We start from the raw sequence: 24,987 nt of genomic DNA, 5'->3' as shown, positions 1-24,987 counted from the left end.
ACTACAGAAAATAACGGAAAACACCTACACTAAAACTGTCCCCTCACCCACACCATCCCTCCTGTACATGGGTCATAGTCCATACCGTCCATACAGTTCTCAAAGTCCAGTCCTTAACTGACCCATGTCAGGTCCCCAAAATACCACTCAAAAAAAACCACCACCCACAAATACACCCTCCCCACCTAACACTCCTCCCAACCAACTTATATACAAACTTATACATTCTGAACCACCACCCCCTTTAGGCCCAAGTTTGGTTGCCTGTAAGCCCTTCATACCATGTAAATTGAAAACAAAACAAAAAGCTAATGTGCACATGCATCAGCCCACCACCAGGGAGAAGGATGGCAGACCTGATACATAAATCATTTTATACTCTTTCCCTAACTCCCCCCTACAATTCTCCCTAATTCTATCCCTACAATAAATCTGACCCTGCCCTCACCCTATCTCTACCCCTATAACACTGCCCCTTACCAAAAATAAAAGGTACTCTACCCAAAAGGTTTAGTACCTAGGGCACATTAAATGAGAAACCTCTCCACAGGAGAGAAGCCCTACTGGTACCAAGACTGCCATACTCCAAAGACCTGATCTTCCCGAGGTCACCGGTGATGTTCCTACATACCTCCACCTCGGAGAGGATTTTCTGTTGGGTCGACACTAAGCACCGTGCGTTCCACGTGTAGTACCTAACCACTAAACTGACTAAGAATAAAGTGCCCCGATCTCGGCCACCCAGGTTCCTGAATGCCCCATAAGCCCACTCCGGATAGGCAAGGCCGGCAAGTTGACTCCAGCCGATGGAAGCGCCCACCCTGTTATAGACCCCTATGTTAAAGGGACAATGAAGCAGAAAGTGGTCCATGCTTTCCAGCGTGTCCCCGCACTCTTCTCGGGGACATCCCCGGTCATCAGAGTTCCTGTACTTCAGGTTGTCCTTTACACATAGCTTCCCCTGAAAGCAGCGCCAGGCCAAGTCCCAAAACTTCTGGGGGATCCTTTTCATGTTTAAAAGATACAACCCCACCCTCAGATCCCGACCTGGGCAGTCCCTGAGCGCCAGAGGCTTCTGGAAGTGGGTCAACAGAACCCGTTTGTCAAGGAACTGCCTTGACTGGGTCCTAATCTCCCACACTCCCAGACCCCACCGACTTATCGCCTTCAGAGTCGGGGTAGCGTAAGCCGGAAGATATCCATGGGGCGTACGGAGGTCCTTCACTTGCCCTCCTGTCTCCCATTCCTGGAAGAAAGGCCGAAACCACTCCCTGCAGGAGAGTACCCACGGAGGAGCCCTCTCTTTCCAGAGGTTTGCAATGTTGGCTTTCAAGAAGGTGTTCGTTAAGAACACCACGGGGTTTACCATAGATAAACCCCCTAGTCTCCTCGTGCGGTACGTAACCTCCCTCTTGACTAGGTTCAACCTGTTCCCCCATAACAGTTGGAAAAACAGGCTGTAGATCCTAGTGTAGTAAGCCTCTGGTAAGATACATACACTGCCCAGATAGATAAACAAGGGGAGCAGGTACGATTTGATCAGGTGTACCCTTTCCCTGAGGGTCATAGACCAACCCTTCCACTGGTTCACCCTCTGAGTGGCATCCTGGAGCTTACCGTCCCAGTTTTTGGTGGGATAATCATCCTGGCCGAATGTGATGCCCAGAATTTTTGCTGACTCTTGGAGCCCTGGAAGGGTGTCCGGGAGATCAAACGTGGGATCTCCCCCTCCCAGCCAGAGACTTTCACACTTATCCCGGTTGATCTTGGACCCGGATGCCTCCGAGTAGCGGTCCACCTCTGACATCACCACATCGACCTCCTCCCGTGAGGAGACGAAAATAGTGACATCATCAGCATACGCCACCACTCTCTGGGCGACATCCGGCTCCGCCAGAGTCATCCCGACTCCCGCCAACGGCCCACAATCTACCCTCCGGACGAAGGGATCGATTGCGAACACGTATAACAGCGGGCTCAAAGGACAACCCTGACGGACTCCGGACCCCACCTCAAAAGAGCGGCCAGACCAACCGTTCACCAGCGGGAAACTCTCTGCCCCTGCATATAAGGTGACAAGCCAATTCACAAAAGTACTCGGTAAGCCATATCTCAGGAGGACGGACCAGAGGTACTCGTGGTTCACCCGATCAAATGCTTTGGCCTGATCCAAGGACAGCATGTACCCCTTCCAGAGACCCGCACTACTCCGCTCCACTGCCTCCCTGACACTGAGGACAGCACTTAAGGTGCTTCGGCCTGGAACAGAGCAGTGCTGGGCCCCCGTAAGGAGCCGGGGTGCAAACTTCACCAACCGATTAAACAGTATCTTAGCCAGAAGCTTCCTGTCCGTATTGAGAAGAGCTATGGGCCTCCAATTCTCAATCCGGCTAGGATCTTTACCCTTTGACAGAAGAATCAGGGCTGACCTCCTCATTGACTTTGGTAGAGTGCCCGAGGAGAGACACTCATTGAATACCTCAGTCAAGAGGGGAGCTAAAGACTCCTTAAAGGTCCTGTACCACTCGGATGTTAAGCCATCCGGACCTGGCGACTTCTTGGGGGCGAGCCCCTCCATCGCCAGTCTCACTTCCTCTTCCCTGATTTCTTCTGCCAAAACATCAAGAGAGGGGTCTACCCCTGGCTCAGGAATAGTTTCAGCCAGGAAAGCCGTCTCGATCTAGATCCTTCCTTCCCAAGAGGTGCGAGTAGAAGGATCTGACGACCTCCAGGATCCCCGATCTGGACCGATTCAGAGATCCCGTACTATCAATCAGTCCTGAGACCACTTTACTACTCACTGACATCTTACAGTTCTTGTAAGGGTCGGGCGAGCGGTACCTCCCGTAATCCCTCTCAAAAACCAAAGAAGCGTGTCTATCGTACTGACACCTCATCAGCAAGGACTTCACTCTGGAGATATCCTCCCGGCTACCTCCAGTCGAGACAAGGAGCTCGAGTTTCCTCCTCAGACCCTGATACAGGCGGTACCTATTCAGGGACCTGAGGCTCGAGAGCTGGCGGAAGAACCCTGCAACCCGCTTCTTGAATATCTCCCACCACTCTGACTTACTACTACAAAGGTCCAGTAAAGGTACCTGATCTCTGAAGAAAATACTCAAAGGACTGTCTTATCTCCGCTTCCTCCAGGAGGGACTAATTCAGCTTCCAATAACCTTTACCCATCCGGGGGGTCTCTGAAACATTCAAGGAAAACAAAATCATACAGTGATTGGAGAATTCCACCTCAACCACGGACACTGCGGAAGAGACGGCTTTCTCCTTTAAATAAAACCTGTCTATCCTAGACCTGCAGCTACCTCGATGATAGGTGAAACCCACGTGGCCTGAGGGGCTCCGGATGTGGGCGTCCTCTAGGCGAGCTTCCCTAACTATATTATTGAGGGCCACGCTATCGTAAGCCAGCGGACCATTGGAACCTCTCCTATCTTGGGACCTCGTGACATTAATGAAGTCCCCTCCAAAAATCACTTGCCGGCTAGTAAAAAGGAAGGGCTTAATCCTCATAAAGAGATCTTTGCGGCCCCACTTGGTTTGTGGGGCGTAGATGTTAATGAGCCGGAGCTCTTGCCCCTTCATGAGGACATCTAAGATCAGGCACCTCCCCATTTCTAACTCAATAACCCGTCGGCATTCAACCGGCTCTTTCTCCCTGGGCACCTCGCCCTCACCTTCCCCCACCAAGGAGGGGGAGGAGATGTTATCAAGGACGAGGTACCGGTTTGACAGGTCAACCAGAGGGGGGGCAGTCAGGCTTCCGTTTTGGACCCGGCCCGCAGTACGAGGGAGAGAGGGCTTGGACCTCTTCTTTCTCCCTTTCCTTTTGCCCTTGTCTTTCTTTTTGGCCTTCTCTACACTCTCCTCATCCACACTTTCATAGTGGGAGGAATCGGAAGAGTCGGCCATATTGCCTTCCTCTTCGCCCAGTCTCCTGATCTCCTCATCCAGCACGTCCTCGTCCAGGGCTTCAGTAATTTCAGGGCCAGCTTCAGGAGCAGGGGCCGGAGCTACCCCCGTCACTTGTACACTCTCCAGCTCCCTACTCCTCCTCCGATTTTCCTCCCGCCTTAGTTTGGCGGGGCCCTTCCTCCTCACTTGCCCTGGTGCGCCCCCATCCCTGCTCGTACCCTCTCCAACCGAGGCAACTTCACAGCTCTCCCCAGCCGGAGTGGCCGCCGCACGGGCGAAGGCGCTAGGACAGCGGCTAAAAGGGTGCCCGAGGACACCACACAGATGGCAGCGGATCTGCCTACAGGATGCGGCCAGATGACCCACCCCACCACACAAAGCACAGACCTGCACAGTACAGGCTGCGCTAAAATGGGTGGGGCTACCGCACCTGTGACAGACCTTAGGCTGCCCCTGGTAGAAGACCTGGATCCTGTCACGTCCAAGGAAGGCGGCTAACGGAATGTGGGCAACCGTACTCCCTGAACGCCTGAGTTTGGACGGAAAACGTCCAGGCCCCGGACCAGATCCCGTGCTCATCAAAGTTTTTCTTGGGCATGTCCGTCACATCCCCATACCGACCGAGCCAGGTCATGATGTCGTAACAAGAAAGTGACTCTTTACGGGTCAAAACGGTCACCTTCTTGACTGAGTTCTGACGGCAAAAATTGCCTTTACGGCAAAATCCCGCTAGCCGGGCTCGTTCTTCGCCACCTCGTAGTTTGACCAGAAGAGTTCGAGACCCTCTGGCCGAACGAAACTGCCGTCAAACTCGGACGTACCGTAGGGGTGGATCAGGGCAAAGATGTCACTCGCCTTGAATTCCATCTGGAGGAGGAGCTCAACCACTTTAGCGCGAGGTGGGCACGCATCCTCACCCCTCCAAATCAGACAGACCACATTCCTGCGGTTATTGTCCTGCCCGGTTGTTGGGAGGGACCAGACCACCTCCCCATTCTGCTCTCGGAAAGCCCCCAAACCGTGCCTCTCTATCCAGAAAGACAGGTCGACCTCACCCCTTCCCTCTACCTGGATCGACCTATCTCCCCTACGCAGAGCCTCCAGGAGGCGCTGTTGCAAGTAACCCCCGGGGACGGATGGAGATGGGGACCCCCGGCAGCGACATTAGCATAGCTCCTAGGAGCAGTCACTGCCGGGGGGGCAGCCGGGCCAGACCCAGAACCACCATTCACACCACCACTCACATCATCCTTTTTTCCATCCATACCAGACTTCCCATTCGTACCACTACTCCCACCAACATTCACTCCACTGACACTCCTCTCATCCATAACACTACTACACTCAGCATTCTCACATCCTGCACACATACTCTGCCTAACTGACTCTGGGCTGGCTGGGAGTTGTAGTATGGCTGGTTTAACCAAAGTTTTTTTTTCTGGCTTGGCTGCTTCTGGGGTCAATGCTGATGGCGATGGCTCCTCCTCCTGACTGGGCAGTGACGCCTCCTGAGTCTGGGGCTGCCCCCCTGAGCGCACCCCAGCTCCTCCCACGGCGCCATTGCCGGACACTGATCCCGGCACTGGGACACTTCCCCCCCCCCCCCCCTCACAGGGGAGTGCCCGCAGAACACACTGTACTCGGGGGACCGCCCCCCGAGCACACAGACACAACGCTCTCCGGCGCCCGGACACTTCCCCCCCCCCCACACACACACAGGGGAGTGCCCCGCGGCGCCAGTAGTGCCCACAGTACTCGGGGAACCGCCCCCCGAGCACGCGGCAGCATAACTTGCCTCTGGCACTTGGACACGCCCCCTGCCACCCTGGGGCGGTCCTGCAGTGCCAGAACTGCCCGGCATGAGCCCATCCGGCCCTTCCCTACCAACAGGATGGGTGGGTTCACAACTATTGCGCCCTTAGCCTTTCCTGACGCCATACTGTACTCCCCATGCTGGCCCCGCTCCACCACAGGAACGGGGTCTGGCAGTTTGGGGGAGCCCGCAGCCTGAATCAGCTTTGCAGCTGGCCCAGACTGCTGGAAGGGGACAAATACATATTGTACCCTCTCCTTCGTCTTGCGCTTCTTGGACTTCTGCTGGACCACCACATCCTCACATTCCTCGTCCCCCAAAGGTGAAATTCTGGAGGTGGGCTGGGGACTTCTGCATCACAATTGCCCTCAGCAGACCCCCAGCCTCACCCTCCACATCATCCTCCTCACTCTCGCTTGGTGGTAGTGCCACCTGTCCAGCCTCAATGTAGCTGTCCTGGGTCTGGGTTTCACATGGAGTAGCTACAACATTCACACTTTCCTCCATCTTCTCCTCTTCCTCCTTTACCGCTTCACCACCATCCTCACTATCTTCGCCGCAACTACTCTCCCCATCATCCACCTCCACCTTACCTGGGGATTTCATGCCAGCAAACCGATCGCTGTTAATCAGCTTCTCCTTGAAGAGACCGCTCCCCTCCAGTATCTCCTCTCTCCTCGCCTCCAGCTTCACAATCTCGCCTTTCAGCGATGTTATCCTCTTCTTCAGTTCTGGCTTGCTCTTTCTGGATCCGGTGCTCATCAGACTCTGGTTCGCACGCAGATCCTCTCTGGCCATCCTCAGCTCCTTGCCGCGCTGCTCATACTCCGCAAACCTTGCGGCCATGTGGGAGCAGTACGTGGAACTGGACTTTCCGGGCCCACTCTCTGATCACATCTCCACACTGCTTTTCCGTGCCTTTCTTCCACCTGTGGATCTCTGGCTGGCACCCGTAGCCTGGGAAGCAGAGCCGGCATTTCTGCAGACTCTGCCCGATCTTCTCCCGGCCGGAACAATGGCTGTTGAAGTTTTCACTCCACTCCCTGCCAGCCTAGAACGGGAAGTGGAGCCATGAGGCTCCATTGCAGGAGGCTCTTCCCCAGGAATCTTCCACCTTCCTGGGAAAGCAGGTGGAAAAAATCAGCCTCTCTCCTCCGGAAGTCTGGAGTCTCAGGAGCTCAACAACAGACACACCTAGTGACCACACCTTCCAGAGCTGTACTCACTATTCTGCTGGTGGAGTCACTGTGAACATACATTACATTACTTATCCTGTACTGATCCTGAGTTATATCCTGTATTATACCCCAGAGCTGTACTCACTATTCTGCTGGTGAGGTCACTGTGTACATACATTACATTACTTATCCTGTACTGATCCTGAGTTATATCCTGTATTATACTCCAGAGCTGTACTTGCTATTCTGCTGGTGAGGTCACTGTGTACATACATTACATTACTTATCCTGTACTGATCCTGAGTTATATCCTGTATTATACCCCAGAGCTGTACTCACTATTCTGCTGGTGAGGTCACTGTGTACATTACATTACATTACTTATCCTGTACTGATCCTGAGTTATATCCTGTATTATACTCCAGAGCTGTACTCACTATTCTGCTGGTGGGGTCACTGTGTACATACATTACAGTACTGATCCTGAGTTATATCCTGTATTATACTCCAGAGTTGTACTCACTGTTCTGCTGGTGGAGTCACTGTGTACATACATTACATTACATATCCTGTACTGATCCTGAGTTATATCCTGTATTATACTCCAGAGTTGTACTCACTGTTCTGCTGGTGGAGTCACTGTGTACATACATTACATTACATATCCTGTACTGATCCTGAGTTATATCCTGTAGATCTTTTATTAAAAAATATAAAACATTACAAAAAGAACGAACATCACCATAACAATAATACAAACAACATACACCTGTATAATATATACAATAATGAGTCCATATTAGTCCAAAAATGTCCATCCAAGTATCTTCTGGTCCAGCCTCATTCTCACCAAACACACCGCTATAATAACAACAACTACTAAACACTCTACAATAATAATAATACTTACAGTAATAATAATAACAACAATAATAACTAAAAACTGGTCCGGTTGCATTTCCCCACCCAAAATAATAAATATAATAAATATGTGTCAAACCACCAACAAACACCGCAAACAGAAAAACAGAATATACAATTTTTTTTTTTTTTTTATTTTTTTATTTTATTTTATTTTTTTTGGCCCTGAGCTGGTCCCGCATCCCATGCCCCCAGTACATGATAACAGACGTCCATGAACCAGTCCAGGATTTTACTTATTTATTTTTTTAAATAAAAAGTCCCACACAGAATCCCCCCTCCCCCCATCTACCCACCACCCAACCTAACACTAAACCCCAACACAACACAACCCCTAGAAAAAAAAAAAATACAATATATATACATATATACACATATACATAAATGTACAAACAAAACAAATATATACAAAATAATACAAACTATACAAACCAAACAACAAACAACAATAAGGCTTTTCAATCACACAAACCCCTAAAGCTCAAGTTCAGTGCCTGCAAGCCCTATATCACCATATATCTACAGCACAAAACAAAAAGACTAATGTGCCAGCATCAGCCCACCACCAGGGGGAGACGACAGGCTAAGGCACTTTAAAGGCAGAGCCCCTCCACAGACGAGAGGCCCTGCCAGCACCCAGCCTCTCGTACTCCAGAGAACGCACCTTCACCAGGTCACCAAGAATGTTCCTAACCACCTCACCCACAGGGAGGATTTTACGCTGCGTCGACACTAAACACCGTGCGTTCCACGTGTAATACCTGACCACTGAGCTGACTAGGAATAAAGTGCACCGGTCCCAGCCTCCAAGGTTTCTGAATGCCCCATAGGCCCATTCCGCATAGGAGAGACTGGCCAGCCGAGGCCAACCAATGGAAGCGCCCACCCTGTTATAAACCTCTGTGTTAAAGGGACAATGAAGCAGAAAATGCTCCATGCTTTCCAGCATGCCTCCACACTCTTCGCGGGGACATCCCCGGTCATCAGAGCTCCTGCACTTCAGATTGTCCCTCACACACAGTTTCCCATGGAAGCAGCGCCAAGTCAAGTCCCAAAACTTCAAGGGGATCCTGATAGAATTCAAAAGCTCTAAACCCACCTCCAGATCCCGACTTGGGCAGTCCTTGAGCGCCAATGGCCTCTGGAAATGAGAAGACAGGACCCTCTTGTCAAGGAATTTCCTCGACAGAGTCCTAATCTCCCACATCCCCAGACCCCACCGACGAATAACCTTCAGAACCGGGGTAGCGTAAGCCGGGAGATGCCCGTGTGGTGTGCGAAGATCCTTCACTTGCCCTCCTGTCTCCCATTCCTGGAAGAAAGGCTGAAACCATCCCCTACAGGAGGATACCCACGGAGGAGCCCTCTCTGACCAGAGGTTTGCTATATTGGTCTTAAGAAAGGTATTCACTAGGAATACCACGGGGTTGACCATACACAACCCCCCTAGTCTCCTTGTACGGTAAGTAACCTCCCTCTTCACTAGGTTCAGTCTATTCCCCCATAACATTTGGAAGAAAACACTGTAGACCCGGGTCCAAAGAGGTTCTGGCAACATGCATACACTGCCCAGATATATCAGCAAAGGGAGCAGGAAAGTTTTCATCAGGTTAACCCTTTCCCGGAGGGTCAAAGACCAACCCTTCCACTGATCCACCTTCTGAGCGGCGATCTTAAGCCTGCTGTCCCAGTTTTGTTTGGGGTAATCCCCGTGACCAAATTCGATGCCGAGGACTTTTGCGGATTCCTGGGGCTCTGGAAGGGCGTCCGGGAGGTTAAAATCAGGATCTCCCCCTCCCAGCCAGAGACTCTCACACTTATCCTGATTGATCTTGGACCCGGATACCTCCGAGTAGCGGTCCACCTCTGACATCACCCATCTGCCCTCCTCTTGTGAGGAGACAAACACGGTGATATCATCAGCGTACGCTACCGCCCTCAGAGCCGAATCCGGCACCGCCAGGTCCATTCTCACCCCCGCCAACGGTCCACAATCAATCCTTCTAAGGAAAGGATCGATTGCAAACACGTACAGCAAAGGGCTCAAAGGACAACCCTGACGGACACCAGACCCAACCTCAAAAGAGCGGCCAATCCAACCATTCACAAGCGGGAAACTCTCTGCCCCTACATACAAGGTCTTAAGCCAATCAACAAAACCCCCTGGCAGGCCATATCTCAGAAGGACAGACCAGAGGTACTCATGGTTAACCCGATCAAACGCTTTTGCCTGATCCAAGGACAGCAAGTACCCCTTCCAGTGGCCAGCCCTACCCTGCTCCACAGCCTCTCGGACACTGAGCACAGCACTAAATGTACTGCGGCCCGGAACAGAGCAATGCTGAGCCCCCGAAAGGAGCCGGGGTGCAAACTCCACCAGCCGGTTAAACAGCACTTTTGCCAGAATCTTTCTGTCCGCATTGAGAAGTGCTATGGGACGCCAATTCTCAATGTGGGACGGGTCTTTACCCTTTGACAGGATGATCAGCGCTGACCTCCTCATTGACTTTGGCAAAGTGCCCGAGGATAGACACTCATTAAAAACCGCAGTCAAGAGGGGAACCAAAGGGTCCTTAAAGGTCTTATAGAACTCAGATGTTAAGCCATCCGGACCGGGTGACTTCTTGAGGGCAAGCCCATCAATAGCCATCCTGACTTCCTCTTCCCGGATCATCTCTGTCAAAACGTCAAGAGAGGGGTCTACTCCTGGTTCAGGGATGGTTTCAGCCAAGAAAGCTGATACCTTATCTCGATCTAGATCCTTCCTTCCCAAGAGGTGCGAGTAGAAGGATCTGACGACCTCCAGGATCCCTGATCTGGACCTCTTCAAGGATCCCGTACTATCAATCAGTCCTGAGACTACTTTACTATTCACTGACATCTTGCAGTTTCTGTAAGGGTCGGGCGAGCGGTACTTCCCGTAATCCCTCTCAAAAACCAAAGATGCGTGCCTATCGTACTGGCACTTCATCAACAAGGACTTCACTCTGGAGATATCCTCTCGGCTACCTCCAGTCGAGACAAGGTTCTCAAGTTTCTTCCTCAGGCCCTGGTACAAGCGGTACCTGTTTAGGCTTCTGAGGCCCGAGAGCTGGCGGAAGAATCTCGCAACCCTTTCCTTGAAGATCTCCCACCACTCTGACTTACTGTTACAAAGGCCCAGCAATGGTACCTGGCTCTGAAGAAAATCCTCAAAGGACTGTCTTATCTCCGCTTCTTCCAAGAGAGACGAATTGAGCTTCCAATAGCCTCTGCCCATCCGGGGGGTCTCTGTGACATTCAGAGAAAACAAAATTAAACAGTGATCGGAGAACTCCACCTCAACAACAGACACTGCTGAAGAGACGGCTTCCTCCTTTAAATAAAACCTGTCTATCCTAGACCTACAACTACCCCTATGATAGGTGAATCCCGCGTGGCCTGGGGTGTGCCGGATGTGGACATCCACCAGGCGAGCCTCACTCGCTATGCTATTAAGGGCGACGCTATCATAAGTCAGCTTGTCTCTGGAACCTCCCCTGTCTTGGGGCCTCGTGACAGCATTAAAGTCCCCTCCAAAGACCACCTGCCGACTTGTAAAAAGATAGGGCTTGATCCTCATAAAGAGGCACTTCCGGTCCCACTTAGACTGTGGGCCGTAGATGTTAATAAGGCGAAGTTCTTGTCCCCTCATGAGGACATCTAAGATCAGGCACCTCCCCATTTCTAACTCGATAACCCGTCGGCATTCTACCGCTGCGGTAAAAAGGACCGCCACTCCGCTATACGGCTCGGCCCCAAGAGACCAGTAGGAGGGCCCATTCCTCCACTCTCTTTTAGCCTTGTAGATAGATGACATATCTGTAAGCCTGGTCTCCTGCAAAAATAAAATATCAGCATTAATATGGGCAAAAAAATCATAGGCAGCAAAACGAGCTGTATCTGACTTAATGCTGGCGACATTAATGGACGCCAGCGTCAACGGAGAGGGTGCCGCCATCAAGGGTGATTGAGTTAAACAGCTTTCTTTTTCCCACTCCCCTTCTCACCCTCCACATCAGAAGAACTCTTCACCCTCTTTAGAGAAATGGAAGTGTCCATCTCACCAGACGTCGTTTTACTTTCCTCGTCTCCGGATTCTAGGCCAGTCCCTTCCCCCGAGGACATAACCTCCCCAGGGGAAGAGGACTCGGTGCCCCCTGGAAGCCCCTCTGCCACCTCCCCCTCATCCTCCCCTTCCGAAGAAGAGGAGGAGATGTCCCTGAGGGGTCGGAAACGATTGGAAAGGCCAACCAGAGGGGAGTCAGTTTTCCCTTCCTTTGGCACCTGGACCAGGGTGGGAGAAGATCTTAAATCTCCCTTTTTTTTTTTACTTGTACCCCGCTTTCGTGTCTCCTTCTGCCATCCCACATCATCCTCCTCCACGCTATCTGAGGAGATGGCACCTTCCTCATTCTGGATCCTCCTGACCTCCTCATTCAGCTCGCCATCCCTCAGGGTCTCAGCAGCAAGGTTGGCCTCTGGGACAGAATGAGAGGTCGTCCCAGTAACCCGGGCTTTCCCCATCACCCTATCCCTTTGGCGTTTATCAAGACGTCTTAGTTGGGCTGGTGTCTTTCTCTTGCTGTTCCTCACTGACCCCTCAGTTCCTCCACCCCTGCTAGTCCCCTCCCCAGCAGATTCCGACTCATGATCTTCACCCGCTGGGGACAAGACCGCATTAGCGAAAGAACGAGGGCAACGACTGAATGGGTGACCTAAGTCACCACACAGGTGACACCTAATCTCCGCACAAGATGCGGCAAGATGGCCTACACCCCCACACAAGGCACATTTCTGCACCGTACAGTTTGCACTGAAGTGTGTGGGGTCACCACATCTGTGACAGAGCTTCGGCTGACCCCGGTAGAAAATCTGGATACGATCCCTGCCGAGAAAGGCAGAGGATGGAATATGGGTAACTGTATTTCCTGAACGTTTAAGTTTTACCAGAAACGTCCAGGCTCCTGACCAGATGCCAAACTCGTCCCTGTTCTTCTGCGGGACCCCCATTACCTCGCCATACCGTCCTAACCAGGTGATGATGTCAACACAAGAGAGTGATTCGTTACGGGTCAAAACGGTCACTCTCTTGATTTCGTTTTGACGAGACAATGCCTGTACGGCAAAGTCTCGCCAGCCGGGCTCATTCTTTACCAATTCATAATTCGACCAGAAAAGCTCAAGCCCCTCTGGCCGAACAAAACTGATATCGAATTCAGGAGCACCGTAGGGATGTATCAAGGCAAAGATATCAACTGCCTTGAAGCCCATCTTTAGCAAGAGCTCAACCACTTTGGTCCTTGAAGGACACATATCTTCGCCCTGCCACCGAAGACGGACCACATTCCTACGGTTACTACCTGCCCCGGCTGTTGGGAGGGACCACACAGTATCGCCCCCTCTTTCCTCTCGGAAGGCAGAGAGACCGTGTCTCTCTATCCAGAAGGACAGATCAACTGCTCTACCCTCTACATTAATCGACCTTTCCCCCTTTTTCAGAGCCTCCAGGAGACGTCGCTGCAATAAACCGTCCCTAGAGTCAGGAGACGAGGAAAGTATTCTACTTCCCCCAGCAGTGACATTGGCATAACTCCTATGATCTGTCACCACTGGGGGGGCAACCGGACCAGACCCTACACCTACACCACTTCTAATGACAACATCCCCACCACCCCCAATAACAACATTAGCACTTCCCCCAACAACATTGTTTCCAATAACATCATCTGTAGTCCCATCACCACCCCTAATTTCAGCAACAGCAAAATCACCTTCTCCAATAATATTAACCTCCATCCGCTCCCCAGTCATACACCCCGTACCCCCATTTACCTTCTCATTCACACTGGCTGGACCAGAAACAGATAATCCGGCCTCAGCATCACGGGGCACTAGGGCTGGGACAACCTCCGCTGGCCCTTTAAGGGACCGGGCAGCATGCTTGCCCGGTCTAGAGGAGGCCCCAGCCCTGTTCTTATTAGTGCCCTCCGCCTCATCAGCATCATCTCCAGTCTTTTCATGGCGCCGCTGATCAATGGGATCAGCGGCACCAATACAAAACAAAGGTTTTTCTTCACTTTTGGGAGTGTCCGTTATGCCCTTTGCTACCTCCGGCACTGAGTCACCCCCCTCTCCCACAGGGGAGCGAACTACAGCACCGGAGTCTGCCTCTATGCCCACCGCTGGGCCGCCCTCACTGTACGGCCTTTCGGCCGATGCCTTCTCTGCTCCATCCCTGCTACTGCAAACAGGCATGGAGCTCTGCGCCCTTTTAGTATCTGTACTCTCCCCGCACCTTTGCACCGAGTCCACCACAGAACACGGGCTGGGCTGGGTAACGGGGCTTGCACAATGAGCTGACCCTGCGGCCGACTCAGGGTATACAGGGAGGGGGGTGTAGATGTAACTCACCACTTCTTGCTGCTTTGGCTTGGTCTTCTTTTTCTTCTTACCCCCAGGTGCCTCATTTGGGAGCTCATCTCCAAACACCAGATTCTGAGGACACACTGGGGATTCCAGCATACGAATCTGGGCCATTAGCGCCCCTCCCTGGTAGCTGCTGTCACTGTCCTCCCCTGAGTCGGCAGGTGATACTGCTGGTTGCTGTGCAGGGGGCCCACTGTACGGGGCCTGCTGCTGTTGCCGCAGGCCACCAGGTGGATCTGGCTGTTGTTCTTCCTCCATCTCCTCCACATCATCCACCTGGCTCTCAGGTTGCAGCCCCATCAACCTTTTATTTTTATCTTCTTCTTTCACCCTGAAGCGCTCCTCATTTTCCAGTTTCTCTTTAAATGGACCACTCTTCTCCAATAATTCGGCTCTCCTCTCCTCCAAAGCTTGTATTTCAGCCATAAGTCTCTTTATCTGCCCCTGGATCTCCGTCTTTTTCTTTTTTGGAGTTACCTTAGCCCTGGCACGGTCACAGCGCAGTTCCTCTCGGAGCCTCCTGATGGCCTTACAGGCGTCTTCATACTCACGGAGGTGACTTTTTACCCGGGACGTATAGGTGGAAATAGACTCCCGGGTCCTCAGCACTCCCCAGCCTTCCTCACTGAGGTCGGCTTCACCTCCGTGAGCACTCTGCCTTCTTCCAGACAAACCCAGCTTTCCGCTGGCTGCACCCAGCTTTTCCGAGGAGGATCCAGCCTTGCAGCTTCTCACCTCTGTGGGGGGAGTTGGAGCAGCATTGCTGCGACTCCTAGTAGAACGCCTCACCCCCAAATCCTCCGATGTTCCGGCCGCTTGCTGGCTTCTACTGCTCCCCTGCGGCCTAGTCCGAGGAGCAGAAGCCTGGGCCTCACCTCCCTCACTCATGCCTGGAAACCCACTCCCTCCCTGGGGAGGAGGAAGCAGGCCCCAGGTGGAACAGATGGTAATTCCCTGGAGCTCAGGAGACACAGCAGACACCCACAGCACAGCTGAAGCACGACCACACCCGCAACTAATTGGTCAGCACTCCAGAACTGTACTCACTATTCTGCTGGTGAGATCACTGTGTACATACATTATATTACTTATCATGTACTGATCCTGAGTTATATCCTGTATTATACTCCAGAGCTGTACTCACTATTCTGCTGGTGAGGTCACTGTGTACATACATTACATTACTTATCCTGTACTGATCCTGAGTTATATCCTGTATTATACTCCAGAGCTGTACTCACTATTCTGCTGGTGGGGTCACTGTGTACATACATTACAGTACTGATCCTGAGTTATATCCTGTATTATACTCCAGAGCTGTACTCACTATTCTGCTGGTGAGGTTACTGTGTACATACATTACATTACTTATCCTGTACTGATCCTGAATTGATGTGCATATATTTACCACTAGATGGCACTGTACTACAATATAAGTCTTGGCTACTGACAAAGTGCAGATTGAAGATCTTTCAGTCCTGTATAGAGGAGGGATTTGTCCTCACATTCTAATCACACATTTGCCTGCTGGTTCTTTAAGGACTTTCCAATAGTTACTCTGGTCCAGACTGTACATCCTGACTATGCGGCCGCTATAGACACTTAGTGGGGTCGTATTTTGATATTGTCTATTGGGGCCCTTTTCTCCTATATATGGCACTGACTCTACCTTTATACCCCCCCCCCCCCCCCCTCCAGCTTTTAGGCAGTTCTCTATTTTATCACTAGGGGTCAGCAGTGATTTTCTCTTTCTTTTTCTTGTTTTTCTGTTTTTTTTGTTTTATTTGTCATTGGTCTCGCATGAAATCTGCAGATGACAGTTTTCTCAAATTGTTGCCGATTTTTTTATTTCGTGTTGTCTCCTGAGTTGCACAATCCTGTGTATTCACATATTTCACCCTGGGATTGTAAAGCGCATTGTTACACATGGATGCAATATAGGGACACAAGGGAAAGAGTATGGGGCAGATGTGGAGTGGAACTAATTGGGCTCTGCCTGATATTCAAGCGAATAGGACATTGCCAGTACCAGACAAAGCCCATGTGCATGGGTGGCGCTGTTTTCTGAGATCACTTACTTTTTTGTTTAAGGGTTTTGCATCTATAGGGGTTCATTGCTGCATGCAGCAGTAGTTGTCAAAGCTCCGCCCCCAGTCCTCAGCGACTGTTGGCTAAACCAGGAGTCATGGGGGTGGTGCCCAGTGCCTTCTCCCGGCCCCGCCAGCCTTGATTGGTAATTCTCTTCCTGTTTGGATATAAGGAGAGATCTATCAATCAAGACTGGTGAGGTGGGGACCGCCCAATTACTTGGTCCCTTTAATCTACCTTTAGTGTGATCCATCCAGTATTCCTGACTGTTGAACAAAGCAAGTAACTGGACAGAATTAAAGGGCCTCTCCACTTTGGACTATTCCTTTTTGTTAAAAAGAGTCTCCAGACCATATGCCGATCCCCCAATAGGGCACTCCTAGAAATCAGCTGTCATCTGTGGAGGGAAACACGCATTCAGTTTCCCTGCAGCGCCACTACAGGAGAAATGAAGCATTACATAGTGCCAATTTAGATCAATGGTCTGTAATATATGGATGCACTGGGTGCTCCAGAGAGAGAGAGACAGTCTTTGCAGGGGTGTGGAAATTTTATTTAAAAAAAACTACTTGTCCACGGGACTAAAACAGAGCAAAATCTACTAGTCCCTCATGATGATCCACTTGTCCGGGCCAATTTTCGCTTTTACGCTCTCATTTTTTTCCTCCTCGCCCTATAATACCCATAACTACCTACTATAATGATACCTTTTAAATTTTTCAATAACATGTTCTCCGGACCAAAATATATATATATATATATATATATATATTTATTAGGGAAGGGAAATTGAAATAGTAAAACATAATTTAGCAGATTTGGTGGTTTTCTCTTCTACACCATTTACCTTGTGGTTGGGATAACTTGTCAGTTTTATACTTTAGGCCGCCTGATTACAGTAATACCAGACTTGTATAGTTTACATCATGTTTTACTCATTAAAAAAAAAATTGAACTTTTTCAAATTTTGTTAATTGCCTTTTTTTGACCCCTGTAGCTTTTCTTTTTCTCCGCATACCATTCTGTATGAGGGCTCATTTTTTGCGCCATAATCTGTTTTTTGTATCGGTACCATTTTGGTATTGATCTGACTTTTTAATCACTTTTAAACTTTTTTTTTCTGGGGTTTGGTATTTTTTGTTACATTTACGTTACCGTATGGGATACATAATGTTATATTTTAATAGGTTGCACAATTACGCACGAAGCGATACCAAATATGTTTATTTTTATTATGTTTGCATGTTTTTTATATAGGAATAGGGGGTGATTTGAACTTTTAACATGAAAGGGGTTAATGTGTGTTTTTAAGCTTTTATTAAAACTTTTTTTTTTTTTTACACTTTATTAGACTTTTAGGAGGAATCATTAGATTCCTCATACAGATGAATAGAGTTCTATTGAACTCCATTGATCTGTGTGCTCTGTGATCCATTGATAGAGCCTGGTCTAGCCAGGCTCTATCAATGACAGAGCCACGGGACAGCAGGGAACAGAGGTAAGCCCTCCGACTCCCTCTATAGTGGATCGCCCCCCTGCTATCATGCTGCTATCACTTATCCTTGGCTAATAGCGGCGGCCCCCGGCTACTGAAAAAAGCCGGGGGCTGTAGAGTATGGAGCGGGCAGGGGTCCGGCGCCCGCTCCATACACCCCTCTGAGCGCCGCATGCTGGCTATTAGCGGTGGTGTGAAACTTGCTCACTGTGCAGACTTGCGTCCGCTCCTCCCCTCAGCTCTCTGAAGCTAGAGCTGTGTGGAGCGAAGGCAGATGACGCAGGAAGAAAGAAGCCACGCCCCCCCTCATCTCCCCCTCCCGGAGGACGCAGGTCTGCATGGCAGACAGGAGGCAGAGCAGGGGACAGAGGACTTACACAGCTCCTCATCTCCCCCTGCTCTACATTCGGAGGACACAAGTTTCCACAGCCGGGACTACAGAGTATGGAGCGGGCAGGAGTCCGGAGCTCACTCCATACAGACTGCAGAGCGCCACAGCGCTTGTCAGGTCCGGCCCTGCTTTCCCATAGCCGGACTAATGGCCGGAAAAATTCACCTGCCCGACGCCCGGAACTGCATGTCCCGGGCGTCGGGCGATAGGAATTCCACATCCCTGCTTTGTATCTGTTCTTTACTTAAAGGGGTTATCAACCATAAGGAAGGGTCCGTGCTTGTCTTGGGGCTAAATTTCTGTTTTGTGAGTCCACTATAACACTGCTGCTTTCTTTTGTGAAATGGCTATTTCCTGTTGGCGTTCCCTCCCTCCAACTTCAATTCCCAGGATCCTTTGCTTGTAAGTGTGAGTTCACTTTTCTCCTTCCCACACATCAGCCAGCCACCTGTAGAGAATGATCTCCCTCCCCCACCCGGTTGTCGCTCCACCCATTGAAGCACAGACAGGCTCCCTCTGATCACCTGACTAGTGATGTTATTCCTCGGGCCGCACTGCAACCTGGGAAAACCTGAGAACACTAATTTTGAATGCTTTTAAAAAGGAACATCGGGGCAAAGATCACTGAAGAATTGCGAGACCACCCATCAAACACAGGTACAGACATTATATTAGGAACTGCACTAACTTTACAGCCCCTGTAGCATAGTCAAATAAAAAAAAAACATAATAATAATAATAATAATAATAATAATAATAATAATAATAATAAAGTTTATTTTATTTTTTTGGAATACCCCTTTAACCGGTTAAGGATGCAGGGTGTATGGGTACGCCCTTGTGTCCTGGTACTTAAGGATGCAGGGTGTACCTGTACTCCCTGGTCCCGTTACTGGGGTTTAAGGCATGCTCACGAGCTGAGCACACTTCAAAGCCAGTGAGTCCCGACTGCTATCAGCAGCCAGGACCCAGGCCAATGCTCGGCATTAACCCTCTAGATGCCGCAATCAAAGTTGATTGTTGCTTCTAAAATGCTGGGTTAACATGCCAGTGAAACCGCAATGTTCTGATCAGCTGAGAGGATGGCGGGAGGGCCCTTACCTGCCTCCTCACTGTCTGATCGGTCCTCTGATATCCCCAGCCAGCCTTGGTAGGCTGGAGCAGCAGAGCACTGATAATACTGATCAATTGAACAGTGTAAACAATCGAAAGATTGCAGGTTAAAGCCCCCTATGGGGACAAAAAAAGTTAATAAATGTGGATAAGCCCCTCCCCTAGTAAGTTTGCCCCCCCCCAGTTCCCATTTTTTTAAATAAAGTAATCTAATAAAAAAAAAAAAATGTTTGTTTTCCTAACCAAAAAAAGTTTGCTTTTCTATTACGATATGGTCTGCAAATCAAATATTCAAGCGCCAATGGTATTGAAAGCTAAATTATTTCAGCCAAATGAAACCTCCAAAATCGTATCAGGTCGGTCCAGTATCATGGTGCAATGCCGCCTGGTTCTTGACGTGCCAGCTATCGCTACTTGTCGCAAACTGAGAATCCTTGAACCGAGACCACGGTTTTTTATTCTAGCAGATAGCTACATGCATAGGCCAAGATGTCAACGATGTTCAACGTTACGCCTCCCAGTGGTTGGAGGACTACAGACAAACTGGAATGACACCAAGAGATGCTCAGAGGTCGACCTATTTATAGCAGATCATCAGATTAGAAGAATGGCGTGTAGTGATCAGTTCTGTACGGCGAGCCAAATTGTATGTCACACACCAAGCCTAGGTGTGTTCGCATTCATCGCCAACATCCTGCTTTGACAGCCAGGATCGGAGATAACACAATGTGGAAGCAGGTTGCAAATTGCATTTGTGAATACATTGCTGCTTCAGTATTGGGAGTGCAGTCGCCAACCTGCTTCTACATTATGTGCACCGATATGTTAGACACCGCAAGCACCTCCTAGGTGGCGTGAACCTAGTATAGAGGTGCAGCTTCTATACAGTCATCTTCCAAAACAGTGGTTTCCAAACTCTGGCCCTCCACCTGTTACATGGCTACAACTCCCAGCATGTCTGCACAAACCATCAGAAGGTGCTTTGGGCTACGAGCCAGACATCAAGACCCCTCTAGTATTTTTTCTAGGTACACTAACCGTTCGGCATTACATTGATTTGGTCATTGAACCAGTGGTCCGGCCATTTCTCCGAAGTGTCCCAAGAGCCAATTTTTAACACAATGCCAAGTCACATGCTCCTCGTGTTTCTATGAGCAACCTGTGTGGCCTAAACGCGCTACTGTGGCCTGAAGCGACTCCGGACATATGTCCTGCGCCATTGGTTGTCATTTGCAAATGGAGCTGCCAGTAGCAGATCATGATTATTTGCGTGCCCAAATGCATTCAGCGTGGCAGAACACGAACCAGACAACCATTGATAACCATACTATTGGCATGCCAAGGCGTGAGAAGGCGTGTACGGTATATCTGTTTGTGGCGCTCATACTCGATACTGAATAAATAGAGAGATTTCAAATATTTTGTTTTCACTTTTTCACCATTTGATCCCGTGATGTCGGTAATTCGACAACTTTTTCTACTTACTTATTGTTGCGGCTTCAATGTTGAGGAGTGTATATGTATAAAGATAGAGCTGAGGAATATGTTGGTGCTATGTATGGTAACTGATGAAATAAGAGAGAATTATTTATTCTTTACCAGAACACATTTTTTACCGTGTGTGTGTGTGTATATATATGTGTGTATGTGTGTGTGTATATATATATATATATATATATATATATATATATATATATATATATATAATATAAATATATATATATATATATAATCACAAAAAAAATAAATTAAAATTAAATAAATATTTTTATGATCTATAATAGCGGCTCTTCAGCTCCTGCTGTCTGGGCATGCTGGTGAGCCACAGGTTGATGACTACCGCTCTACAAAAAGTGTTTTATTTTATTTATTTTTTTATTTTTTATATAAATCTAAGATTTTTATAAAAGATATACAATTATTACTTTTACCGTATATACTCGAGTATAAGCCGACCCGAGTATAAGCCGAGACCCCTAATTTCAACCCAAAATCCCAGGAAAAGTTATTGACTCGAGTATAAGCCTAGGGTGGGAAATACCTCATCCCCCCCTGTCATCATCCAGACCCGTCATTAACATCCTCATCATCCCCTTGTCATCATCCCACACATCCCCCCTTCATCATCCCCTTGTCATCATCCCACACATCCCCTTATCATCCCACACATCCCTCCTTCATCATCCCACACATCCCCCCTTCATCATCCCCTTGTCATCATCCCACACATCCCCTTATCCCACACATCCCCCCTTCATCATCCCCTTGTCATCATCCCACACATCCCCTTATCCCACACATCCCCCCTTCATCATCCCCTTGTCATCATCCCACACATCCCCCCCTTCATCATCCCCTTGTCATCATCCCACACATCCCCTTATCCCACACATCCCCCCTTCATCATCCCCTTGTCATCATCCCACACATCCCCCCTTCATCATCCCCTTGTCATCATCCCACCCCCCCCCCCTTCATCATCCCCACCCCCCTTCATCATCCCCACACACCCCCCCCTTCATCATCCTCTTCTCATCATTCGCCCTCAGTGGCCTTCAACATGCGGACCTCCAGAGGTTTCAAAACTACAACTCCCAGCAAGCCCGGGCAGCCATCGGCTGTCCGGGCTTGCTGGGAGTTGTAGTTTTGAAACTTCCGGAGGTCCGCAGGTTGAAGACCACTGCGGCCTTCAACATCATCCAGCCCCCTCTCACCCCCTTTAGTTCTGAGTACTCACCTCCGCTCGGCGCTGGTCCGGTCCTGCAGGGCTGTCCGGTAAGGAGGTGGTCCGGTGAGGAGGTGGTCCGGGCTGCTATCTTCACCGGGGGCGCCTCTTCTCCGCGCTTCCGGCCCGGAATAGAGCCGTTGCCTTAACAACGACGCATCTGCGTCGTTGTCAAGGCAACGTGACTATTCTGAGGCCGGGCCCGAAGCGCTTAGAAGAGGCCTCCCCGGTGAAGATAGCAGCCCGGACCACCTCCTTACCGGACAACCCTGCAGGACCGGACCAGCGCCGAGCGGAGGTGAGTACTCAGAACTAAAGGGGGTGAGAGGGGGCTGGATGATGTTGAAGGCCGCAGTGGTCTTCAACCTGCGGACCTCCGGAGGTTTCAAAACTACAACTCCCAGCAACCCCGGACAGCCGATGGCTGCCCTGGCTTGCTGGGAGTTGTAGTTTTGAAACCTCTGGAAGTCCGCAGGTTGAAGACCACTGCGGGTGGGGGAGTTCACTCGAGTATAAGCCGAGGGGGGTGTTTTCAGCACGAAAAATCGTGCTGAAAAACTCGGCTTATACTCGAGTATATACGGTACTTTTTTATGTTTTTTTTATTATAATTTTCTTTCTGAATCCAGTTATTAAACAATATAATTTTTTTCTATCATTCTAATGTGTTTTTATTTCTTTTTACCCTTTTTTATTTTTATAAAATTATTTTTTTTATTGAAATACATTTTGCGGAGTAGCTGTATTACTCTAGTGATGCAGAAGCAATATCATAGAACGTTGCAGAATCTTGTAATACATTTTTTCATAAACTTTTCTTTCAACTAGTTTCCCTCCGTCCTGTCCCACCTTTTTTTTTATTTTTTATATACATTTATTGATTATCTTTTCTTCAGATTTTTATTTTTGTAAAATTTCTTCCAAAACTTTTTATTTTTAAATTTTTTTATTCAAACTTTAATTTATTTTTATATTTTTTTGTCACACAATTTTTCTTCTTTTTTTTTTTTTTTTCCTCTTTTTTTTTTTTTTTCTTCTTCTGCTTTTTGGTTTAAAATAAAGTTTTGAAATTATTTTGGTTTTCAGAATTGTTTAGTACATTTTTTTTAATTATTATTATTGTTTGGCAATGAGCTTACATCTCCATTGCGTGCCTATTGACTATTGAACTCTGCTTTGGATAAATGCCCCTATGCTTCTTCAGACCCCGGCAGGGGTTACAAAAATTACCATTATCTCCTCCATCCTGGGGATGACCCAGATTGTATTTTCCGCAGGGTCATCCCCCCCTCCTTCCTCTTGGAAACAAAATGGTTAATATCTCTACGTCCTAACCCTACCACTGGAAGGCCCATCCTGTATTCAGGGGGCTACCGGTTGCCATAGAGATAGAACCTTTCCCCAGCCAGCTGCAGATGAAGAAGTCAGAATGGGTCAGGCCTGCAGGGTGGGAAGCAGGAGGAGGAGGAGGAGGAGGAGAGAGAGGAGGAAACAGAGAAACTCCAAAGAGACAGAGGGAGAAGAGAGCAGAAGAATTTCCAGCAATCGTATAGGGGGGGAAAAAAATCTCCATTATCAACAGGGAAATAAAGGCTACAGGATGTATGGAGGAGGGGAGGCAGCTGGGGAGCTGTAGGGACCCTGCAAACTTCTTCCTCTGAAGAAGAAGGAGAAGCAAAAGAAGAGCGTAAGAGGAAAAGTTTTTTTCGTCTTCTAAGAGGATTTGGAAGTTTAACAAAAGAGAAGAGGAGGTGGAGGAGGAGGAGGGGGGGATGGATCCAGATGCTTACTCCGATCCCTGCTATTTTCTCAAGTTACACAAGATGAGGGAGGAAGAGAATGGAGCGGCTCCCTGGGTTATAACAGAGGTATTTCTGGGGTCTGATATGAGGGGGTCGCATCCTGTGGTTCTGTATTTGTGTCACTCTCCCAACCGTGGACCTCCAGCTGTTGCAAAACTACAACTCCCAGCATGCCCGGACAGCCGAAGGCTGTCCGGGCATGCTGGGAGTTGTAGTTTTGCAACAGCTGGATGGCGTTATGGGTTGTGTATGTGTCATCGAATTACAAAATCAGCACTGGACAGGCTTGGATAATCTCAGCTCTGCTACATTTAAGATAAGCTATATCCGCTACGTCTTGCTATTTCTGTTCGACTTTACTGAGGTTTTACATCTGGGACATCAGACAAGCTCAGCACTGCTACACCAAACAGTCTTATGTCTGCTACATCTGAAAGTCTTATATCTTGGTCATTGGAAATGAGGTTTTACCGGCTCGGCTCTGCTACACCTAATAGTATTACATCTTCTTCATTCGATCTGACCTTTTGCATTTGGTCCATCATACAAGCTAAGCTCTGCTATACCTGACTGTCTTATATCTGCTACTTTTCTGAAAGTTTTTTTCTTTTAAATCTTTTTACTTTATTCTGACGTTTTACATCTGGACCATAAGACAGTCTCAGCTCTGCTACCCCTGACTGTATTATATTTGCTACATTTAAAAGTCTTATAGCTTTGTCATTACATCTGACATTTTACATCTGGTTCATTAGACAAGCTCAGCTCTACTACACCCAACTGTCTTGTATCTGCCTCATCTGAAAGTCTTCTAACATTCTACAGTCTCAGCTCTGCTACACCTGACAGTCTTATATTTGCAACATCTGAAAAGTTTTATATTTCCTTCGGTCAAATATTTTACATCTGATCCATCAGACATACTCCGCTCTGCTACACCTGACTTTATTATATCTGCTACATTTGAAAGTCTTATTGCTTCGTCATTCGATCAGACATTTTACATCTGGTCCGGCAGACAATCTTGACTCTGCTACATCTGACAGTCATATATCTTCTCTATTTGACTGCCTCTGCACTGCTA

At 48.9% G+C, this 24,987-nt stretch overlaps 1 protein-coding gene across 4 annotated transcripts in view; it reads left to right on the top strand.

The window, feature by feature from the left end:
* Positions 1-24,987, top strand: part of DENND2A (DENN domain containing 2A) — a 150,402-nt gene that overhangs the window by 2,648 nt on the left and 122,767 nt on the right. Inside the window, exon 1 of one of the 4 annotated variants that reach the window (XM_056517580.1) lies at positions 23,632-23,788. The exons of 2 other annotated variants lie outside the window; for them this stretch is intronic. The gene's annotated coding sequence lies outside the window, so the exon portion shown is untranslated. Of the gene's footprint in view, positions 1-23,631; positions 23,789-23,828; positions 23,970-24,987 lie in introns of those variants that run through there. One more of the 4 variants, XM_056517578.1, reaches the window with a different exon arrangement.

Source organism: Hyla sarda, chromosome 4 (genome assembly GCF_029499605.1).
Source record: "Hyla sarda isolate aHylSar1 chromosome 4, aHylSar1.hap1, whole genome shotgun sequence".
In the NCBI taxonomy this organism is placed as follows: domain Eukaryota; kingdom Metazoa; phylum Chordata; class Amphibia; order Anura; family Hylidae; genus Hyla; species Hyla sarda.
The sequence above is the reverse complement of the archived record's forward strand: the minus strand, read 5'-3'. Positions and strand labels throughout refer to the sequence as shown.